Consider the following 17863-nt stretch of genomic DNA (forward strand, 5'->3'; position numbering starts at 1 on the left):
CTACTTTTCTGTTTGTCTTTTGTAAAATTCTTTTTTTTTTTTCCTTTACATTCCCTGCACTGATGCTGAGAATGACCCAGTTCTGATCAGAGGTTCTCAGTAGTCAGAATCTAACTGTGGAACTATGGTTTCATAAAGATATGTCTGAACCTAAATTTGACCATGGGTTTTACTACTACAGTTATTACTTCACTGCATGATGTAGTGCATACATGTTTCATATTTGTTTGCTCTAGAAGAATGAACAAAAATATATACATTTTTCTGGATTTGTCAGTCCTTCATGTTGTGCAGGATTTAAATATCAGACTATCAGCGGTATGTAGATTCCCTATAAAGACCTCTCTTGATATTTAAGGTGAGAATCAGGATACAGCTCTTTACTTTTACTGAAGCCAAGTTTTTGATCTTGCATTTTGGTTTTCCCTCTTTCGGTTTCCCCTCCCTTTCTGCATTTGGAGAGGAAGATACAAGATTTTTGTATAAACACGTAACAGCGAGGATAAAACATGACTCTGTTAGCTACTGCAGGCAGCTGGGCTAACCAAATTGCTTGCCCTCCAGGACAGTTGTATTCTGTGCCTTTGCAGGTGCTGGGGAATTGAAAATACCATGGTTCGCCTCTTGGACAGACATGGCATTAGATTTCAAAATCCTCATCCTTCGCAAGAAACTAGAATAAAAGGGCATTGTAGTAAACAGCAACATGGGAGTTAGGGCTCAGAGTGATTGGAAAGTGAGCTATCTCTGCAAAAGTATTGTGACCTACTGTCCTCTTCCTCCATTTGCAATGCGTGGTCCAGCAGGTTTGCAGTCTCCAGGGTCATAAATCCACAAGCATAGACACTTCTCCTTTTTACCAGCAGTTCCTCTCTCTAAAAGTACCAATTTTGCACTGTTCCTCCATTGATCCAAGGCAAGTGGCTGATGCTGGGTGGTAACAAACCGTGAAGGTGCTCTGGCCAAGACTCAACTCACCTACAAGCTCATGAAAGGGTGAGGGGGCCTAATAACCTCGTGGGAGTAGAAGGGTGGCTGTTGGTAAAATAATGATATTCAGCCTGCATGCCCCACTCATGGGCACCAGTGATGTGGACCATTTTGAGGCATGACATGGGCCTCCCCTCCTGTCTGTTTACAAGAGTCATGACTTGCCTCAGACACAGCTTTGATTATTTTATTCTGCAGTACTTTGTGGGCGACAGGCTCTTTGCCAAAATGTCTTTCTCTCGCCTTTCCAGGCACACCACCCTTCTTTTTTCTATTCTCAGAATATTCTTTTTCAGGGGTTTAGTGGTGGTGCAGCAATCCCCTGAACCTGACCTTTATAAAAGGCGAAAAGGGTAAAAATTACTCCTTTTTACTCTGTCCTTTACAATGCCTTTGTGATTTATAAAGAAACAACAGCCACTGAGCTTTCTCACTTGTCTTTGGTTTATTTTTAACTTTAGCAGTATCAAATCTTGATACCCTTCCCCCCTTTTTCATGAAGACTTTCTAGGGAAGTTTGCAACTGGCAGTATCCGGAGCTCTTTCTCAAAGGGCTGACTGAGCCTTTTTCTCACGTTTTTGTCAGGAATTTAAGTCCTGTAAGTGCTTGTGGGTAAAAAACCACTTTTAAAGAGTATGATTTAAATGTCCCACCCTCCTGCCATTAAACAGCTTCCAATCTTTTGTCCCGTTTGATGTCATAATCTTAGCAGTTCTCCAGACTCCTGAGAACTTATCTAGGGAAAACATGGAAATCAGTACCTGAAAAAAAAACAGGTTTGAAGGATGGAAAAGAATTTTTGATTATTTATTTATATGTTTAAAGAAGAGATAGCAAATAAGCACATTATGTATATATGTGCATATATATGTATAAATTTGCACTTTTGAGTTCTATACCTTGCTGTTTGCAAATGGGAATGAAGAGGTAGTTTTAGTATTCTGGTTAATAGCAAACACTGATTATCGGAATTCCAGGGCTTTTCTTCTACATCATATTGTGTGTTGGTTGGTTGGTTTTTTTAATGTACTTACATATGTGTATATGGCATAATATCAAACGCTATGTAAAATTCCATAGATCTGAATTGCACTTTCAACTTCTCAGCTCTGTCAACTTTAAATATGGCACTTTTTTTCCCTGCAAAGTCTTACTTTTAAAATATGGATATAAAATAACAATTAGAGTTCTGTGTCAACCAGTGTCCACTATTACAACCTGCTATTTTCACTTAGAGCAGCTCATACATTACACTCTATTCATGCTGTGTACCATGCCCTAGAATGAATACAAACTAGGGATAAAAAGCTTTTTGTTTCAATGCTCCACAAATGTGGAATCAGTTACCAGTTGATTTAAGAACAATTGGGAGCTTTTCCTGTTTTAAGATGGAACTGAAACAATACTTCATGATGACTAGAAGTCATTGTAATTGTTTTAATTGATGTTATTCTAGTGTTATCTTGCTTTATTGTTTATTTATATGCATTTGTCTATCACAGGTCATGCTTGAAAATGGGCTTTCATCTCAATTTACATAGTCAGCTAACAAATATATGTATGTTTATCAGCTACACTTGTTTATATCTGCAGCAAAACCATACGTAGTCTACATATATTTCTTGCCTTTATGTTTGTGCTATCGATTAAGACATCTGAGTTTGATTTCAGCTTGACTTTTAAGTTTGCAGGACAAACCAAGCAAGTATGTATCTCATAATATCAGTCAAATTATTGTTTGGCTCCCAAAGCACAAATCAAGTTAAAGCATTAACTAAGCCCATGTTGTTGTGCTGTATAAAGCAGTTCACTCTTTAGTTGCATGATTTTACTCCTGCAATGTGTTGGCTTTAAACAGCATTAGCATTCAGAAATCATTTTTGTATCTCTAAAGGCAAATGTTATATTAAAAACAATGATATCATCACTTGTAGAGAAATATACATGAAGTATTTATTATCATAGCTGATAAAGTAATGGCATGTTTAATTTACACTCTCTGTGAATGATAAATAATATCTACATAAGTATTCCTGCTTGTCTTTACATATCCAGCAAGTAAACTAAACAATATATAAGAGGAATAGAGAGGAAGAGCAAGTCATTATTTCATCTGTTCCATCTACAAACTCAGAAGTCACAAACGTGCAGCTGGGAAATGTGTTTGTCTCAAAGCTTCAAATCTGTGACATGTTAATTCATAAATAATTTCAGTCACATGGTCTTCCTCGAGGGCATTAGCTCAGTATTCCCAGTATAGTACACTTATTGTAATAGAAAAGAGTGGACAAAAGTGGTTTTCATAAATCAGATAAAATTACCCAATAAATCCAAACCATCATTATTTGTAGCAGAAAATTAGCTTAGTTATGTAAGCAACATTTTTTAAATTTGAATCGTCTTTGGAAACTGGCAGGTGAGGAAATAAAGGGCAAGGCTACATTATTTCTGGTTATGGTATCTATCAGCTAAAGGTATCATGGCCATGGACCAAAGAGTGCTCTGATTGCATTCCATGCTAACCATGGACCACCTTATATCCAGATGCTAAATACTTCCATTAAACAAGAGCACTTTTCTATTGGGCAGTCATATGATAACATCGCCTGTGTCATTGTCTAAATGCAGCTGTTTGCAAAAATATAGGCTTTTTCCCAAAACTGTTGTCTTTGGTACTCTGACTGCAGAGTGAATAATACAGTATGAAAGGAACCTGAAGGAGCCGTTAGGGTCCATTGTGTCAATCCAGCTGCTACACATGCATATTAAGTCCACATTTTAAAACGCTTGTGAGGCTTTTTCTCTTTGTTTTGTTTTGCAGTCCATTTTTAAGCATTCATACTTCTTTTTTTTCATTGTCAGAATACCTAAACTACTCTGAACTAGCCTTTGGACAAATTCCAATTCAAACTGAAAACCATTTCAGTTATACAAGACTAAGTTTGGGTTGTGTTTTTTTTTAATTAAGTGAAATTTAGAAAAAAAAATAAACGAAGATTTAGAACAAAAAAATTTATTTCCATCGGTTACTATAAAAAGCATTGTCTCATCTGAGAGCTGGTTGTCAGGCTTCAGTCAGCATTGGATTTAGTCTCCTGAAAGTAGAAATTAGAGTGGAAAACTGACTGACCCTGACTGCAGCTATTATTGTTCAAACCACCACAAATTTCTCTTGATAAGAATAGTGTTTTGTTAAAATCTCAGATTAATTTGCTGTAGACATATGATTGTCATCCAAAATTTCATATTTCTAATAATTCATTTGCTAGAATACTTTAAATTCAGAGAATCAATCTTCTGAGTGTAGCATAAGTACAGCATCACAAATGAGAATGTCAAATTTAAACTGTTTAGTCTGGGAATTTACTGCTGGCACTGGAATGGTTGTTGGCAGAACACTTCCATATAGGGGGTTCGTTCAGCTACTTCATTTCCAGTCTATGTCATTAAGCAGTGGTTTGAGGACACTTAGTATTTCAATGCAGTCAACAGCAAAAAGAAAAACATTCTCTCCCCCCCCCCCCCCCTTCTGTTTAATTGTATATTGGTACCTCAGAATTTTGGCTTAAATATTAATCTGGTTTGCTTATGTGCATTAGGAATTGCTTAGAGTAATTGAAAAAGTTTGTTGTTTATATAAGTTGTCAGTGTCCTGGACTTTGATACTAGTCCTAATGCTCACTTTGCAGCTGCTGATGCACAGTGGTTTTATCTTGAGTTTAACAGCCCAAGCTACATAAAGGATGTTGAGCAAGCAGATAGCATAAGGCCAGGGGCACCATGTTCATGAAAGATATTTCCTTTAACATTTGTCATGCTCCAAGCAGAGAAAGTATAGGTTTAGGGTATAAATTTTACTAGTTCGTGGTAAGTATGTAGTTTTGAAAGGGCTTTAAAGACACACCTTGCCCTTAGCTGCAACACACTGCAGAAAGGTGTCAAACACAACGAGCCACTACTTGGACCCAAGAGTCGCCCTGCAGCTGGAAGGTATGAAATCTTCAGTTCCTAGCTGACACTTTAAATGTACACTAGTCACCAGCCAGTGTAAGAGTGGGAAATGTGGTCACATCTCTAGATGTATAAGGCAGATACATATCAGTATTAATTTAAACGCGGAAAACACATCCTTGCATTTTCCCTTTCAGATGAAGACAGGAATTACAGATAAGGAAAAAATTAACAACAGCAAATAAATCTCTCGTACTGCATGGGGTCAGAGAATCACAGAGCTGTTTACCAGCAAACACATTCCATGCAGGTCATTCAGCCCAGTCTTTTTTTCTCCTTCCCTCATGTATTGTGTCAGGATTGATTTCATTAAATTTAAACCTTTGCTGATAGATCGACATAAAGTCTGGTGTTAAAATCCTGCAGTGGACATGATTCTGGAAAACCTCTCTACAGTTTGCTCCACGACCCAACTGTTCTTGCAGTTGAAAAGTTTTCCCTAATATTTAACCCTATTATCTAGGTTGCAACTGAAGTCCATTAATTCTTGGGGTTTTTTTTCCCATTGACTAATGAGAAAAATTGGTCCCTGTCCTCTTGGTAACACCCCTTTATGCAATTATCAGGAGTTATTATGTCTCCCTTTTGACTTCTCTTCTCTAGCCTGAACATACCCCAGTCTCTTAAGCTTTTCTCCTGGGCCATATTTTCAACACCTTTTATCATTTTTGATGTCCTTCTCTTAAGTCCTTCTAATTTGTCTGTATTCTTTGAAAAACGTGGTAGCCCAAACTAAATGTGGCTGTCTGGATGAAGCTCAGCCAAGTCAAACAGAGCGGAAAAACTGCCTTCCTTGTATTACATACTGTGCTCCAATTAACACAACCTAGTGTGGCGTTTGTCTTTCTTGTGACAGCATTGTCTTTTTTGCTTGTTCAGTATATTGTCCATTACCCTTACTACTCCCTTCACTGGAATTTTCTGATTAACTGATGTTCCATCGTCTGCTTTGAGTTTCCATACAGCCACATATGCTTCCCATCTTCATATTTATTTGTATGTGGCTTTGCCTTATCTGAATCTTTGTCCTAGGGCTATTAATGTACCCTTAGCCATTGGAGTAATTTTGCTATATCATCTGTAGGATATACTTTTATCCGGCAACTGAATACTGTCATCAGCAATACCAAAGCCCCATCATAAGCTTATCTCCATACTATTTCAAATGTTTCTACTGTGCAATTTAAAAAAATTATATATATATATACATGTTATTTTTTTGGAAAAGGAATATTTCCTTGTACGTAGTTAATCAATGATCTATGAAAACAGCAAGGAGGCTAGACTAGAATTATCTGAAACACAAGTTTTCTTAATTGCATGGACTTACAGTATTTTGATGTGGTATTTCCTTCAACCTTAATTATGAAATCAAATATTCAGCAATTTCCCACAAGCTAGAATTTTAAAACCTCATTTCAGAAACCCAGACACGTGATGTTGCAGAACTGTGATATGCATCCATCCCCAACCCACCTGGGAGGAAGGCAGGAGGGAATGCAGCCACTACTGAATCCTAACCCAGCAATGCTGCCTTTGCAGGACTAGCCTGGGGCTATGCAAACTCAAGCTAATTCTAGTCTTGCTGGCTTAAAAGCCTGGAGAGGCTTTTAAGAGCTGCTACAGTATTACTCTACTGAAACCCAGATTTGAAGAGCTGCAGTTGTGTCTTTCTTCAGCAGTAAATGTGGAATGCTTCAGAATCCCAGGATGGACCAAGGAAATAGTAATTTATGAATAGTCTTTAAATCAGATCTTTAACAGAGTGCAATATTTGTCAAATTTAGGGGAAACATTCCGGTTCAGCAAACTCTGTGCATGCACTAACAAAGACTCCTGAAGTACCTCGGTTTATCTACGTACATCTGAATCTTTCCAAGGTTTTTCATGGAATTCTTGCACCGGAGAAGAGCTCAAAAATTCCTTTTACTCTTACTTACCTTTATTTCTGTTACTCTTTATTGTGCATGAAAGAATGCTCTTCAGTCTTTCTGGGCTAACACAGATTTATAATGTTTATTCATTTCCTTTTCCCCCTTAACATGAACCGGAACAGTTTGCCATACTCAGGTTTCCAGAGGTATGTCTACCTCACTTGCTCATAATGCACTCCCAGGAGCAGACAAGAGCACATTGTGCCTGCACGCAATCCACACCAGGGCCTTGGGCAGCCTGCCCAAACATGCCTGGCAGGGTCCTAACCACCTACTTACATATTAATACCACCTAAGAATGCCCCATGTGTTCAGGCCCATGGGATGTTGCACGTGCTAAAGAAGCACATTTTCTGCCCAGGCATTCACTGGGCGCAGAGGTGGGTCCAGCCTGGGGGGCAATCATGGGGCACCCCTCAGAAGAAGAGTTATGCCTTCTCTCAGAGGTGAAATTACATTGTCAATATGATCAGTCTCAGGCATTTTAGCATGAAGAGAGAGGCTACCCAAAAGATGAGATTTTACACTATATTAATAAGTGTATATATTTATACATGGTGATATTTATAACTATGTATATTTCTAACAGGAGAGGATTACTAGGGGGAGAGATAAATTGTTTTCTTTTCCCTTTTTCTTTTTATCTTTTTCCTTTTATTTATTTTTTCTTTTTCCTTCTCCTTCTCCTTCTCCTTCTCCTTTTTCTTTTTCTTTTTCTTTTTCTTTTTTCTTTCTTTTTTCCTTTTTCTTTCTTTCTTTTCTTTTTCTTTTCCTTTTTCTTTCTTTCTTTTCTTTTTCTTTCTCTTCTTCTCCCTCTTTTTCTTTTTTTCTTTTTGAAAGGCAAAAAGGAGAAAACAAAGTCTCTCTTGCTGTATTCTCAGTCTGGAAGTATAAAGCAGAACTTTTTGCAGTAAAAGGTTGATAATTCCATATGGTACAAAGTCTGCATAAACAATGTCTTTGAACAGGCCACATGCTGGGATAGAGACACTAGGTTACTGTAGCTATCCCCTCTAACACAGCTGTAGCTTATACCAGCAATAAAGGCTTTTTGATGGCATGTTATTCACCAATTCCAAAAGCAAAAGGATTTTTATCAATAACAGTACTTTTAGATTAACATAGTTGCTTAAGCATTAAAGCTTCTGCAGTGTAGCATTTAACAGCATAGTTAAAATTAAAACCATGAATAAACACCCCACCTCAGATTGACATTATTTTATGACCCATTCCTAATACGGATCTGGCCATTATCTTACCACTGCCTGTGCCAATAACATTGCCTGTATGAATAAAATGTTTGCTTGTACAGTTGGTCTGTATTTCAGACCCGAATCCTCCAAATGAGAGTAGGAGTGAAGCCCAATGTACTGAGTCATGGTAAAGTTCTTTTCAAGGCTGAGGAAAATGTAACTCCTAGAATAAATTACTGTACACAACATTTTCTTTTGGGCCAGTTACCACTTTGTAAGAATCATTCAAGTGCTCTTATCTCCTGTACTAAAAGACTTGCTTTGACGTGTTCAAACATTAGCTGCTTGTTACAGGAAGACTTACTTTCCAGGAATACAAAGATTCAGTCTTTCATCAAACCGTTTGTAGCGGTACATTTACTCTCCCTGAAAAAATTGTTTCTGTTGATATAGTTCAACTACACTGAAGAAGAAGAAAAAGTTCAGCTCTGAGCAGATGGTTAGGATGACTGTCTGCAAACCAGGGCTAAGAAATTACTAAATGTTGCTTGTGTTAAGAGCAATGCAATTTCTCTATATATTTCACTTCCAATTCTTCACCTATTTTATTCCTCCTCCTCAAAAAAAAAAAAAAAAAAAAAAAGAGTTAGGAACCATTCAAGATGTTTTCTTTTTTATTTTTATTTTTATTTTCTTTTAAATTATGTTTTTAAGATCTTCTATTTATTATAGGATTTTCAGCAGCAAGGGAACCACAAAAAGTTTTGCTTCATGATGTGGGAAGCAGTTCTCCAGAAGCAGGACCAAGATAGGAATCTCCCTCATTTTATGAGCGTACAAGTAAAAGGCTCTCAAGAGATAAATGGGTCTCTTCATTCTCAAATATTTCCTCTGACTGATTTTAGATAGCCAAAGCTCTAAATCTTTAGTGGAGTCTCTTTTTGGGAGTTTTGTTCTTAACATATTAGGACTGATGAATAAGGCATGGGACTTTCCACAATATTCCAGCTTGGGGGTTATGCAGCTGGACAAAATTATCCCTATGAGTTGGAATTTTTTTAAATGATGATATATCTTTTGATAAATCTTCTCATTATAGCTGAAGTGTAGAGACATTGTAGAACATAAATAGAGACACAATAGGACAAAATAATTCTAGGAAAATAATGATGTTTTAATTTTGACCAAATGTGCCTTTAGCCAGAATGTTTGAGATGTTTTCTGATTACTGCAAAATGGGAATAGAAAGTGATTTTTGAAATCTGAAATAGGATGATTTACAATGGAAAACCTGACTCTGAGTTACTTCTACTCAGAGAAGCACAACATGTGATGTGTTCTACGCTAACCAACATAACAATATTGAATGCCGAATTTTGAATATCAAGCACTTGCAGTGAAGTGCTCATAAATGATACACCTTCCTTCAGGGAATAATTCTGAATAATAAATCCAAGAAAGTCATAAACTGCTCTTGTACAATCCACAAATAGAAAAAGGAGGTGAGGTTTGTCTAACAAATTATTTGGAGTGAATTATGCATCCAGCAGCTACCTTAAGTCCCTGATCTGTATTTTCTAAAATTTGTATAGGATATCTCCTCTAAAGATTTTGCAATACGAAAATCTTTTCGTATTGCAAAATGAAATTCATCAAATTTCATTCCGCAGCTGGATCCTCTACGGCAGCATCAGTCTGCTTTACGTATTCCTGGATGAGACCGCTTATACATGGTTTCCTTCTGCCACTTCCACATTACCTTTCTAAGCAGATTTGTTACCTGTTCTGGGAGAAACTGTGGCCTCCATTTCCTTCAGTGACCTAAAATAATTAAGAGCTAAATCTCCTGTCTTCAAGTACTTTTACATATGCTTAAATTTATGCACATGAGTAGTTTCGTTGATTTTAAATGTGTCTATTCATAGGAGTACTTTTAAGAAAACATATTTTCAGTTTTGGGGTCTTAGGAGATTTGTCTTCTGGTGTTATGTACTTCCTACTTTACCAGTAAATAGAACATTATCACTCAGAAATGTCCAAAATATGTATTACTAACCAAAGGAGTTATGAATTATCTGTAATAAAAATCTGTTATAAAATTAACTGATTTTGCTTGCATTTGTATCTTTATTTTCAGTTAGATGTTTGTGATTTACATGAAAATATACAAAATCAGAAAAAGACACTGTTCAGAATGTTCTTTTGCTTTTGAATGGTACTTTGGTTTGGATCCCCAAAGAAAATTCTGCACTTAATTGCAGTTTCCAGAGGTGCTTGCTAGTAAACATGGCTCTGAGCGTTAAGAAAAATTGTGCAGTTTTTCAGTCATTTATGAAAGTAACACTGATGTAGATGGTTGTAGTGCATTTCACTACTGGTAATCTATACAGGCAGCACTGGAGTGCAGCAGTCAGTTGAAGGAGCTGGCTTTTGGAAGGCGGAGAGGAAAGGAATATCTAAATGGGTTAGCTGTTAAGAACAAGAAGCTTTTGATTTAAGAAATATTAAAAGTGAGTTCCTGGATTTTATTCCTGACATACACCCAATTAATATACTTTCCAAAACTGAGACACTGTATTTGCAGGATTTATTTAATATTAATGGAGGCATTAAAGGGATAATCTAGTACCTGTAAGATGCTTTTGCATTTTTTTCCCTTTTTTTTTTTTCTCTTTCAAAAATACATAAGCTGCTTCTGACCTAATTGATAAAAAAATGCTTTTCCTCAGGAAAAAGTGTAAAATGTCTTCTTTTCAAGGCAAACAAATTTGGGGATCGGTGAGAAAGGGAGAAAGGTAATATATACTAGCAAAAATGCCAGGATTTGAGCTGGAAATAAACCTGCAGCATAACTTGAGTCTTCATATTGATTATACAGCCATTCAGAATTTGTATTTCTTCTTTTAGATGCATACAACTAGTTAAAAATATCAGCTGCAAGACTTTTCTTCCTGATGCTTTTCTAAATTTCTTTGAAAGGATTACATTACGATTGCCATTTAGAAATCTCCACTCACAGGAAAACTCACATGAAAATATGTTTATTAATTAAATAATATCACTAATTAAAGAAAAAAGTGATCAGAATAAATGATATATTTCTATTAGGGATTTTTTGAGGTATGTCTTGGTACCTTATCCCAGATCTACTTAAAAATTGTGTTTTTCTTCCAGCTGCAATGTTCATCTGCTATCTTAGTATGATAATTATATTAATATATTAATCAGTAGATAAATTACTAGAAAAGATTAAGCTTACTGAAAAGCTATCACCTGTAACTGTTACAGTGTTTAACTTGATGAAATTTTTCAGTGAAATAATAAAAAAAAAAAAAAAGAAAAAAACCTCACAATATTTTCTGTCTGCACACACACATATGTTTCCTAAATGGATGGATTGCCTTTCATACATTTAAATTGATTTAAAACCAAAACCAAAACCAACTATTCACACATTATCTCCTGGTTCTTTAGATGAAGTAATGAGCAAAGGGTACCCTTCCAACAAGTTGACCATTCCCCTGTGATCTAACCACATTTTCTCATTTAACGGTGTCCATGCACTTTAATAACTGCATGGACATCGTTTACCAGAATCAAGAGGAATACTTTACATAAGGACACATAACCAAGGACTCATTTTAATATTCATGAGTTTTTCAGCTTTATTAAAGAAATTTAAGTAGCCAGTGAACACTGGATTGCATTGCTCCACCATATATCTTTTATCTGGCTGTTAAAGTTAAGCATTACTAAGGCAATTTTAACTTCTTTGGAATTCAGCTCCTTGGTAGACATGTAATACATGCTTTAGATTCTCCACCATGCATACCTACATTAACAGCCACAACTATTTATAGTTGCTACCAGGGTCCTAAAGACATGAAAGTTCCCAGACCCAGCAGGTTAGCTTTGAACTCACTGAAAGAAAAAATAAAAAAATTTAGAAAGTTCTCCCCTCAAGTCAAAATATGGAGGTTCATTTCCTACATCAGATTTTTTTTTCAAAATTTGCTAGGAAAGTCCAGATTTAGGTTTCAAAAAACACAAGTTAAAAAGGAAACTCTTATTGTTACTGTTTTTTTCTGGATGAATCTTGGCATTTTCCAATTGTATCTCCATCTGAAACAAGAGATCAGTTTAGGAATAAAAAATACAATTACTACATGAAAAGAAATGACATTCAAATGTTGTTAATTAAATAAGGGAGTGGATGTCAATGTTAATGTGTAGGTACATAAAAAGAACCTTATTTTGCAGATGTATGACAGGGCTCCCTGAAGAACACAAGTTTTTCTATATTAATTCCATGGTAGTTGAAAGCTACATAATCAAAAACACCTTCTAAGTTTGGCAGAAATATAACACTGGCTGTTTAAAATAAAAGGTCTGTATGGAAAGCACAGTTTTGTTTTGTTATTTTTTTTATTCCCCTAGGGTCATTGTGGTGGAGGAAATATTTTTATCTAGGCCTCAGGAAACGGTGGTCTGGCTAGCAACTGCAGTGGTGCGAATGGTTGGATGAAGAGTATTTACTTGGGGCAAAACATGCCATCACTTACCTCTGCCCCAAAACTCCTGAACTACAAGAGCTAATCAATGTCAGTGGCCACCTGGAAACACCCAGTGAGGAAGGACTGTGGCAGCCACTACCCTGAAAACAAACCTTCAATCTGAAGTGAGGTGAGTCAGAAATGTGCAAGTAATATATTGCTGTGGATAAGCAGAACCCTGCTGAGTTATATTTCAAACAGAAATTCAATGAGAGGCCATCACGCACCTCACATATAAATGGGCTGAAACAACAAGGAATATAGAGAATTTTCTGATGGAGCCTTCCTGCTTTGAAGGTGTATAAGTACTATGGCAGAGGCAGTGTGGTAACCTCAAGTTAGCAGAAATCCATCAGATTTTCTGAAGATAGTTTTATCAATTTTCACTCCTCTTTTCAGGACTGTAGTGTTTCTTATGCACCCCTTTCCAATATAATGAAGTCCGTTTCCTACTCCAGACCTGAAAAATTTGTGCATGTTAATCTGTAGATCTATCTGGGTTCTTCTGCTGTAATTCTGCCCATTCCAGACACCTTACAAACTGATTACTTTTTCTTTGGCTTCTTCAGAAAATATGGAATGAAAATGTCAACGTCAACTGTCAGGCTTAGAGTGCACACAGTTACTTAATTCCCAAAGGATCTTCCATATATACAGATCATTCACGATAACACAAGTTTAATCAACACTCTGTCTTTGATAACCATTCAGATGCACTCAGCAAGTATCTTCCTATGTTTTCCCTTTCTCTTCAATATTTGTGGAATTCATTTAGGAAACTACCTCTTTAGGCTGTTATATTTTAGCTTTTCTCTTCTTTGTATATTCCATTTTTGAGATACTTCCCATCATGTTACAGTTCAATATATTCTACAGCTTAATTTTTTTATTAAACATTTTTCTCTAAGAAATCTCTGCCTTTCAAGCTTCATCAGCATTGCTGTATCTTCCACTTCCTGTTTTATAAAATATGAAAAAGTACAGTTTCCTTTTTTTTATTGCTGGTGTCTTTCCTCTATCTTTACAAATAGCTGTAGCATTGTCTTAATTTTCTACCAACTTTGCTACATGTCTCCACTCATCTCTTAGCTAAGTGGTGCATATTTGCAAACATCAAGAGAACCTCAGAGGAAAACCTTAAGGCAGGTCAGCAGTAAACTTCTTTTTTTGGGGGGGAGGATGGAGAAAGAGGACATATACAATTATAAGATTACATTTAATACCAGGCATAATTTTTACAACTGGCCAATACATTGAATTATTAATTCCATACAAAACCACTTAAAAAAACAACATAGTCCATTAAGAACAGATGACAAAATAGAGTATATTCTGGTTTACCGCTTGATTTGCCAAACCGTGGCATTCCCACTAAAAATGAACTAGTGTTTGGCAACTCGCCTGGTTTTCAACATGTGATGTCTAGCTGGTGCTGTGGGGAGCTGAACTTTCACCATAGTCATGATGGATTAACAGCAGCTTTGGTAGCACCAGTGGCAGACCAGCAAGAGTCTGAAAATCAGACATTTTTTATACACTCACTTTGCCTCAGACCTCATTTTCCTGTTTTCAAATATTTCAGACAAAACTACTCAGTAGTATCCAACAATGAGTCCAGGGAGATAATCTTGGTTTGCACACATTAAAAAAATTCTGGCAGCCTTTCCTTTGAAGTGCTCCAAGTCTTCTGCGCCTGAGAGCAAAGGCTTGAAATTGTAAAAGGATGCATAACATTGATATAAATCCAAACCCATTCTAGTTTGGACAAGTGAGGAAATTAGGGACAGCATTTTTAACAGAAAATTCACAGAATTACAGAATGATGTAAGTTGAAAGGGTCTTCAGGAGGTCCCTAGTCCAACCTTCTCAGAACAAGGTCAACACTGAATTCAGAATTCAGGTTGCTAAGGAGTTTGTTCTGTTAGGTCTTAAAAGCCTCCAAGGGTGGATTCGTGACTACCAGGGCACACTGCTGGCTCATGTTTAGTCTGCTTTCCCCTGGATCCTTTTCAGCAAAGCTGCTTCCCAGTCAGCCGCTAACCTGCAGGGTGTTAGTTCAAACCCACCACTGAGCAGTATGGAGTGAGTGAGCAGGGAGCCTTGCTCTCCTTTTTTGTACTGAGGATTTCTTGCTGGCATGGAGAAGGAAGCCGCCATACTCTAAGTTGGAGACAACAAAAGAAATACTGACACTGGGAGGAGAAATTAAAAATTCTGCCTTATAGGTTAATAATTATCTAGGACCACAGAGATATCTGTGATAATTGGAAGCCAGAGAAGAGGTCACCAAGACCTTTTTGTCATAGGATGCATTAGAAGGCTGAATGAAGAAGATTGTATTGAGAGTTACAAAAAGTTTGTTAGTTGGGTTACAGCAAACTAAATTCTGGTGAAAAAAAAAAGAAGACTTGGGAACAAATGAAGTAGATTAGACCTTATTAAAGAGGGCGAGGAGCAGATACATCATAAGAAGGGGAAGAGGAACAGGCTAGGAAAAGAAACTGGAATGAGTAGTTGGGAAGTAGGTAGAAAGCCCTTACCCTCAAAGGTAGGGAGTCAAGTAATGGAAACAAGTTTAGAAAAAGAGTAAAAATAGATCAAATGGGGATTTTCACAAGTAGAACAGACATCAGGACAGTCTCGGTGTCTAAGCACAACTAAATATTCTGAGATGAAACTGTTGCTGTGCACAGTGAATTTCATGCTGGATTGCTAAAGGATTTCACTCTCACGAGTGAAAATGTAGCTGGGTTAAAGAACCACCTATGGGGAAGACATTGAACTGAAAGGCTGTGGTAGCTTGGAATTTACAGAAAGAGAGCATCAATATTTCAGAAAATGGCAGATGACATCTGTAAAAATAAATAATATGCGAAATTATAATCAAATGCAAAGCATTATGCATATTTAAAAGGTGAAAGATTTTCAAATGTTTTCTTTCTTTTTTTAATTCTTGGCTATGTCATCATAGTTTTTCATTGTGCATGATATGTGTATGATTAAAGTCTTATTTTACTTACATTGTATCATATACTGTTGTAAATGGATGAGTTTAAATTTCAAATAAAACTAAGGGTAGCCTATTTCTCTACCTTAGTTTTATTCACAAATAATGCCTCATCAGCAGAGTTCTCTGGAGGAAATTCAAAACCTCAGAGGCTCTTCAGTCTTCAGTCTCTTCCTTCTTAAATCTGAGATTTTTGTATCAAAGAAACACTGAAATTAGTTTTTCTCCCTTTCAGTTCCCTCCAGCTGAAATTAGGAGTCAGAATCTGGCTTCTTGAACAGCAAACTTTGTTTAGACCATTCACAAAGGTTACTATTTTATGCACATGGGTAATGCAACTCAAAAAATCTGTAATTTGAGCATGATCTTATCTCTAGAAATATTATGCATAAGTTTCATCTTCAAAGATATTTCTGAACTTAACTTATGCATACCTTTGCACTCAAGTTTGATTTGATAACCTGTAAAGCAGATCTAATTTGTTTGTGTTTTCCTGTGCTCTTCTCCATACTGGGAAATATCATTTGCTCACCACACATTGGTAAAATGAGTATTAAGTTTATCAATGCCATCCACAGCGTCTCAACAAGAGGGAAAGAGAGAAAAATAAAGACTGAGAGGAAGCAAGATAAAAGAAAAAAGAAAGGGAAGGGAAGGGAAAGGGAAGGGAAGGGAAGGGAAGGGAAGGGAAGGGAAGGGAAGGGAAGGGAAGGGAAGGGAAGGGAAGGGAAGGGAAGGGAAGGGAAGGGAAGGGAAGGGAAGGGAAGGGAAGGGAAGGGAAGGGAAGGGAAAGGAAGGGAAGGGAAGGGAAGGGAAGGGAAGGGAAGGGAAGGGAAGGGAAGGGAAGGGAAGGGAAGGGAAGGGAAGGGAAGGGAAGGGAAGGGAAGGGAAGGGAAGGAAGGGAAGGGAAGGGAAGGGAAGGGAGAAATGCAAATTATGATCATAAGCCTATCGAAGTGTGCGGGGATTACAAAGAGCATTGAAATACAACAGCAAAATAAGGAATAAGTGAACAACCACAATTCAGCTTTCCTTCAAGACTGTATAATCAGTCCGAATATTGAGAAGTCAGGTTATTGATTCCAAACGGTCCTCTTTCTTTTCTGAAAATGTCATTTGGTTGTTTAAAACATTAACTTGCTATCATTCCATCAAAACTCTATATACTTCTGTTAAATGTTCGCCATTTTAACACCTTGCAGAAGGTGTAATTTAGCTATTTCATGCTCCCAATCTCCTCTGACTGGTTCTGGCTGCTTGGCTGGGTGCTTCTTTTGTGAAGTGTCATCACCATAGGGATCTCAAGAGGCACCACCAGATCCCAAGAGAGAACTAGGGTGATTTCTGGAATACATAGTCCAGGTAGAGACTCTGCCCTATAGAGAAGGTTGGAAGCCTGAAGCACCGACCTGTCACTCCCATGAGGCCACATGTCAGTATTTCCACATAGAAATATTTTCTTTCTCAGCTGAAGTATTTGGGAGTTGATCTTTTTCATCAAAATGTCAACATTTGACACATATAATGTCAATTTTCCAGCCATTCTACAGTAAATTGCACCTGATACAAATGTATGTGTATCTATCTCCTCTATTTCTCCATACCAGTTGTTTTTTCAATAAGAAATTATGGAAAAAAGTGAAGATGTGTCAGAATCTATAGGTTCTAATAGTGGGATTCATCTGACCAAATACAAAAATCTATAACTGAGATATCTACACCTGAGGTTGTCACCCTGGACTCTTTTCATAATCAGTGGAGAGAAATAGGCACTTTTAGAGTGTGATTCATCTCATCCTGAAGTAGATGGCTAAAATAGGTCAGCTGAATCATGTTTTAAAAGCACCTATTTCTCTCCATTGGCAGTAGAGGGAATCTATGGTGACAACTTCAGACATAGATATCTCAAGTTAAATAAAATTACTCATGCATTAAGAGTCCACAGAACTGTTGTGCATAAACTTGTCCTTTTGCACCCTAATTTCACCTATTCATCTTATTTGTTCCAAATATGCAATGACTTTTTCTTTCCCTCTCTCCCTGTTAAACCAATATTTTTACCTTCATTTTTTCCCTACCTACGCTGTGTTGTGCATCCTTTTTCTGTTCCCCTCATCACTATAAAAGTCAGGCTTAAACCAGTAATTTTAAGCCAATATCTGAGATAAATGTGT

General features: G+C 36.9%; 1 long non-coding RNA gene across 2 annotated transcripts in view; it reads left to right on the forward strand.

Annotated features, from left to right (window-relative positions):
• Positions 1-17863, forward strand: part of LOC115604247 — a 168435-nt gene that overhangs the window by 18284 nt on the left and 132288 nt on the right. For both annotated transcript variants that reach the window (XR_003990186.1, XR_003990187.1), the window contains exon 2: positions 12567-12812. This is a non-coding gene — a long non-coding RNA (uncharacterized LOC115604247). The remainder of the gene's footprint in view (positions 1-12566; positions 12813-17863) is intronic.

This window comes from Strigops habroptila, chromosome 2, assembly GCF_004027225.2.
Source record: "Strigops habroptila isolate Jane chromosome 2, bStrHab1.2.pri, whole genome shotgun sequence".
NCBI lineage: Eukaryota > Metazoa > Chordata > Aves > Psittaciformes > Psittacidae > Strigops > Strigops habroptila.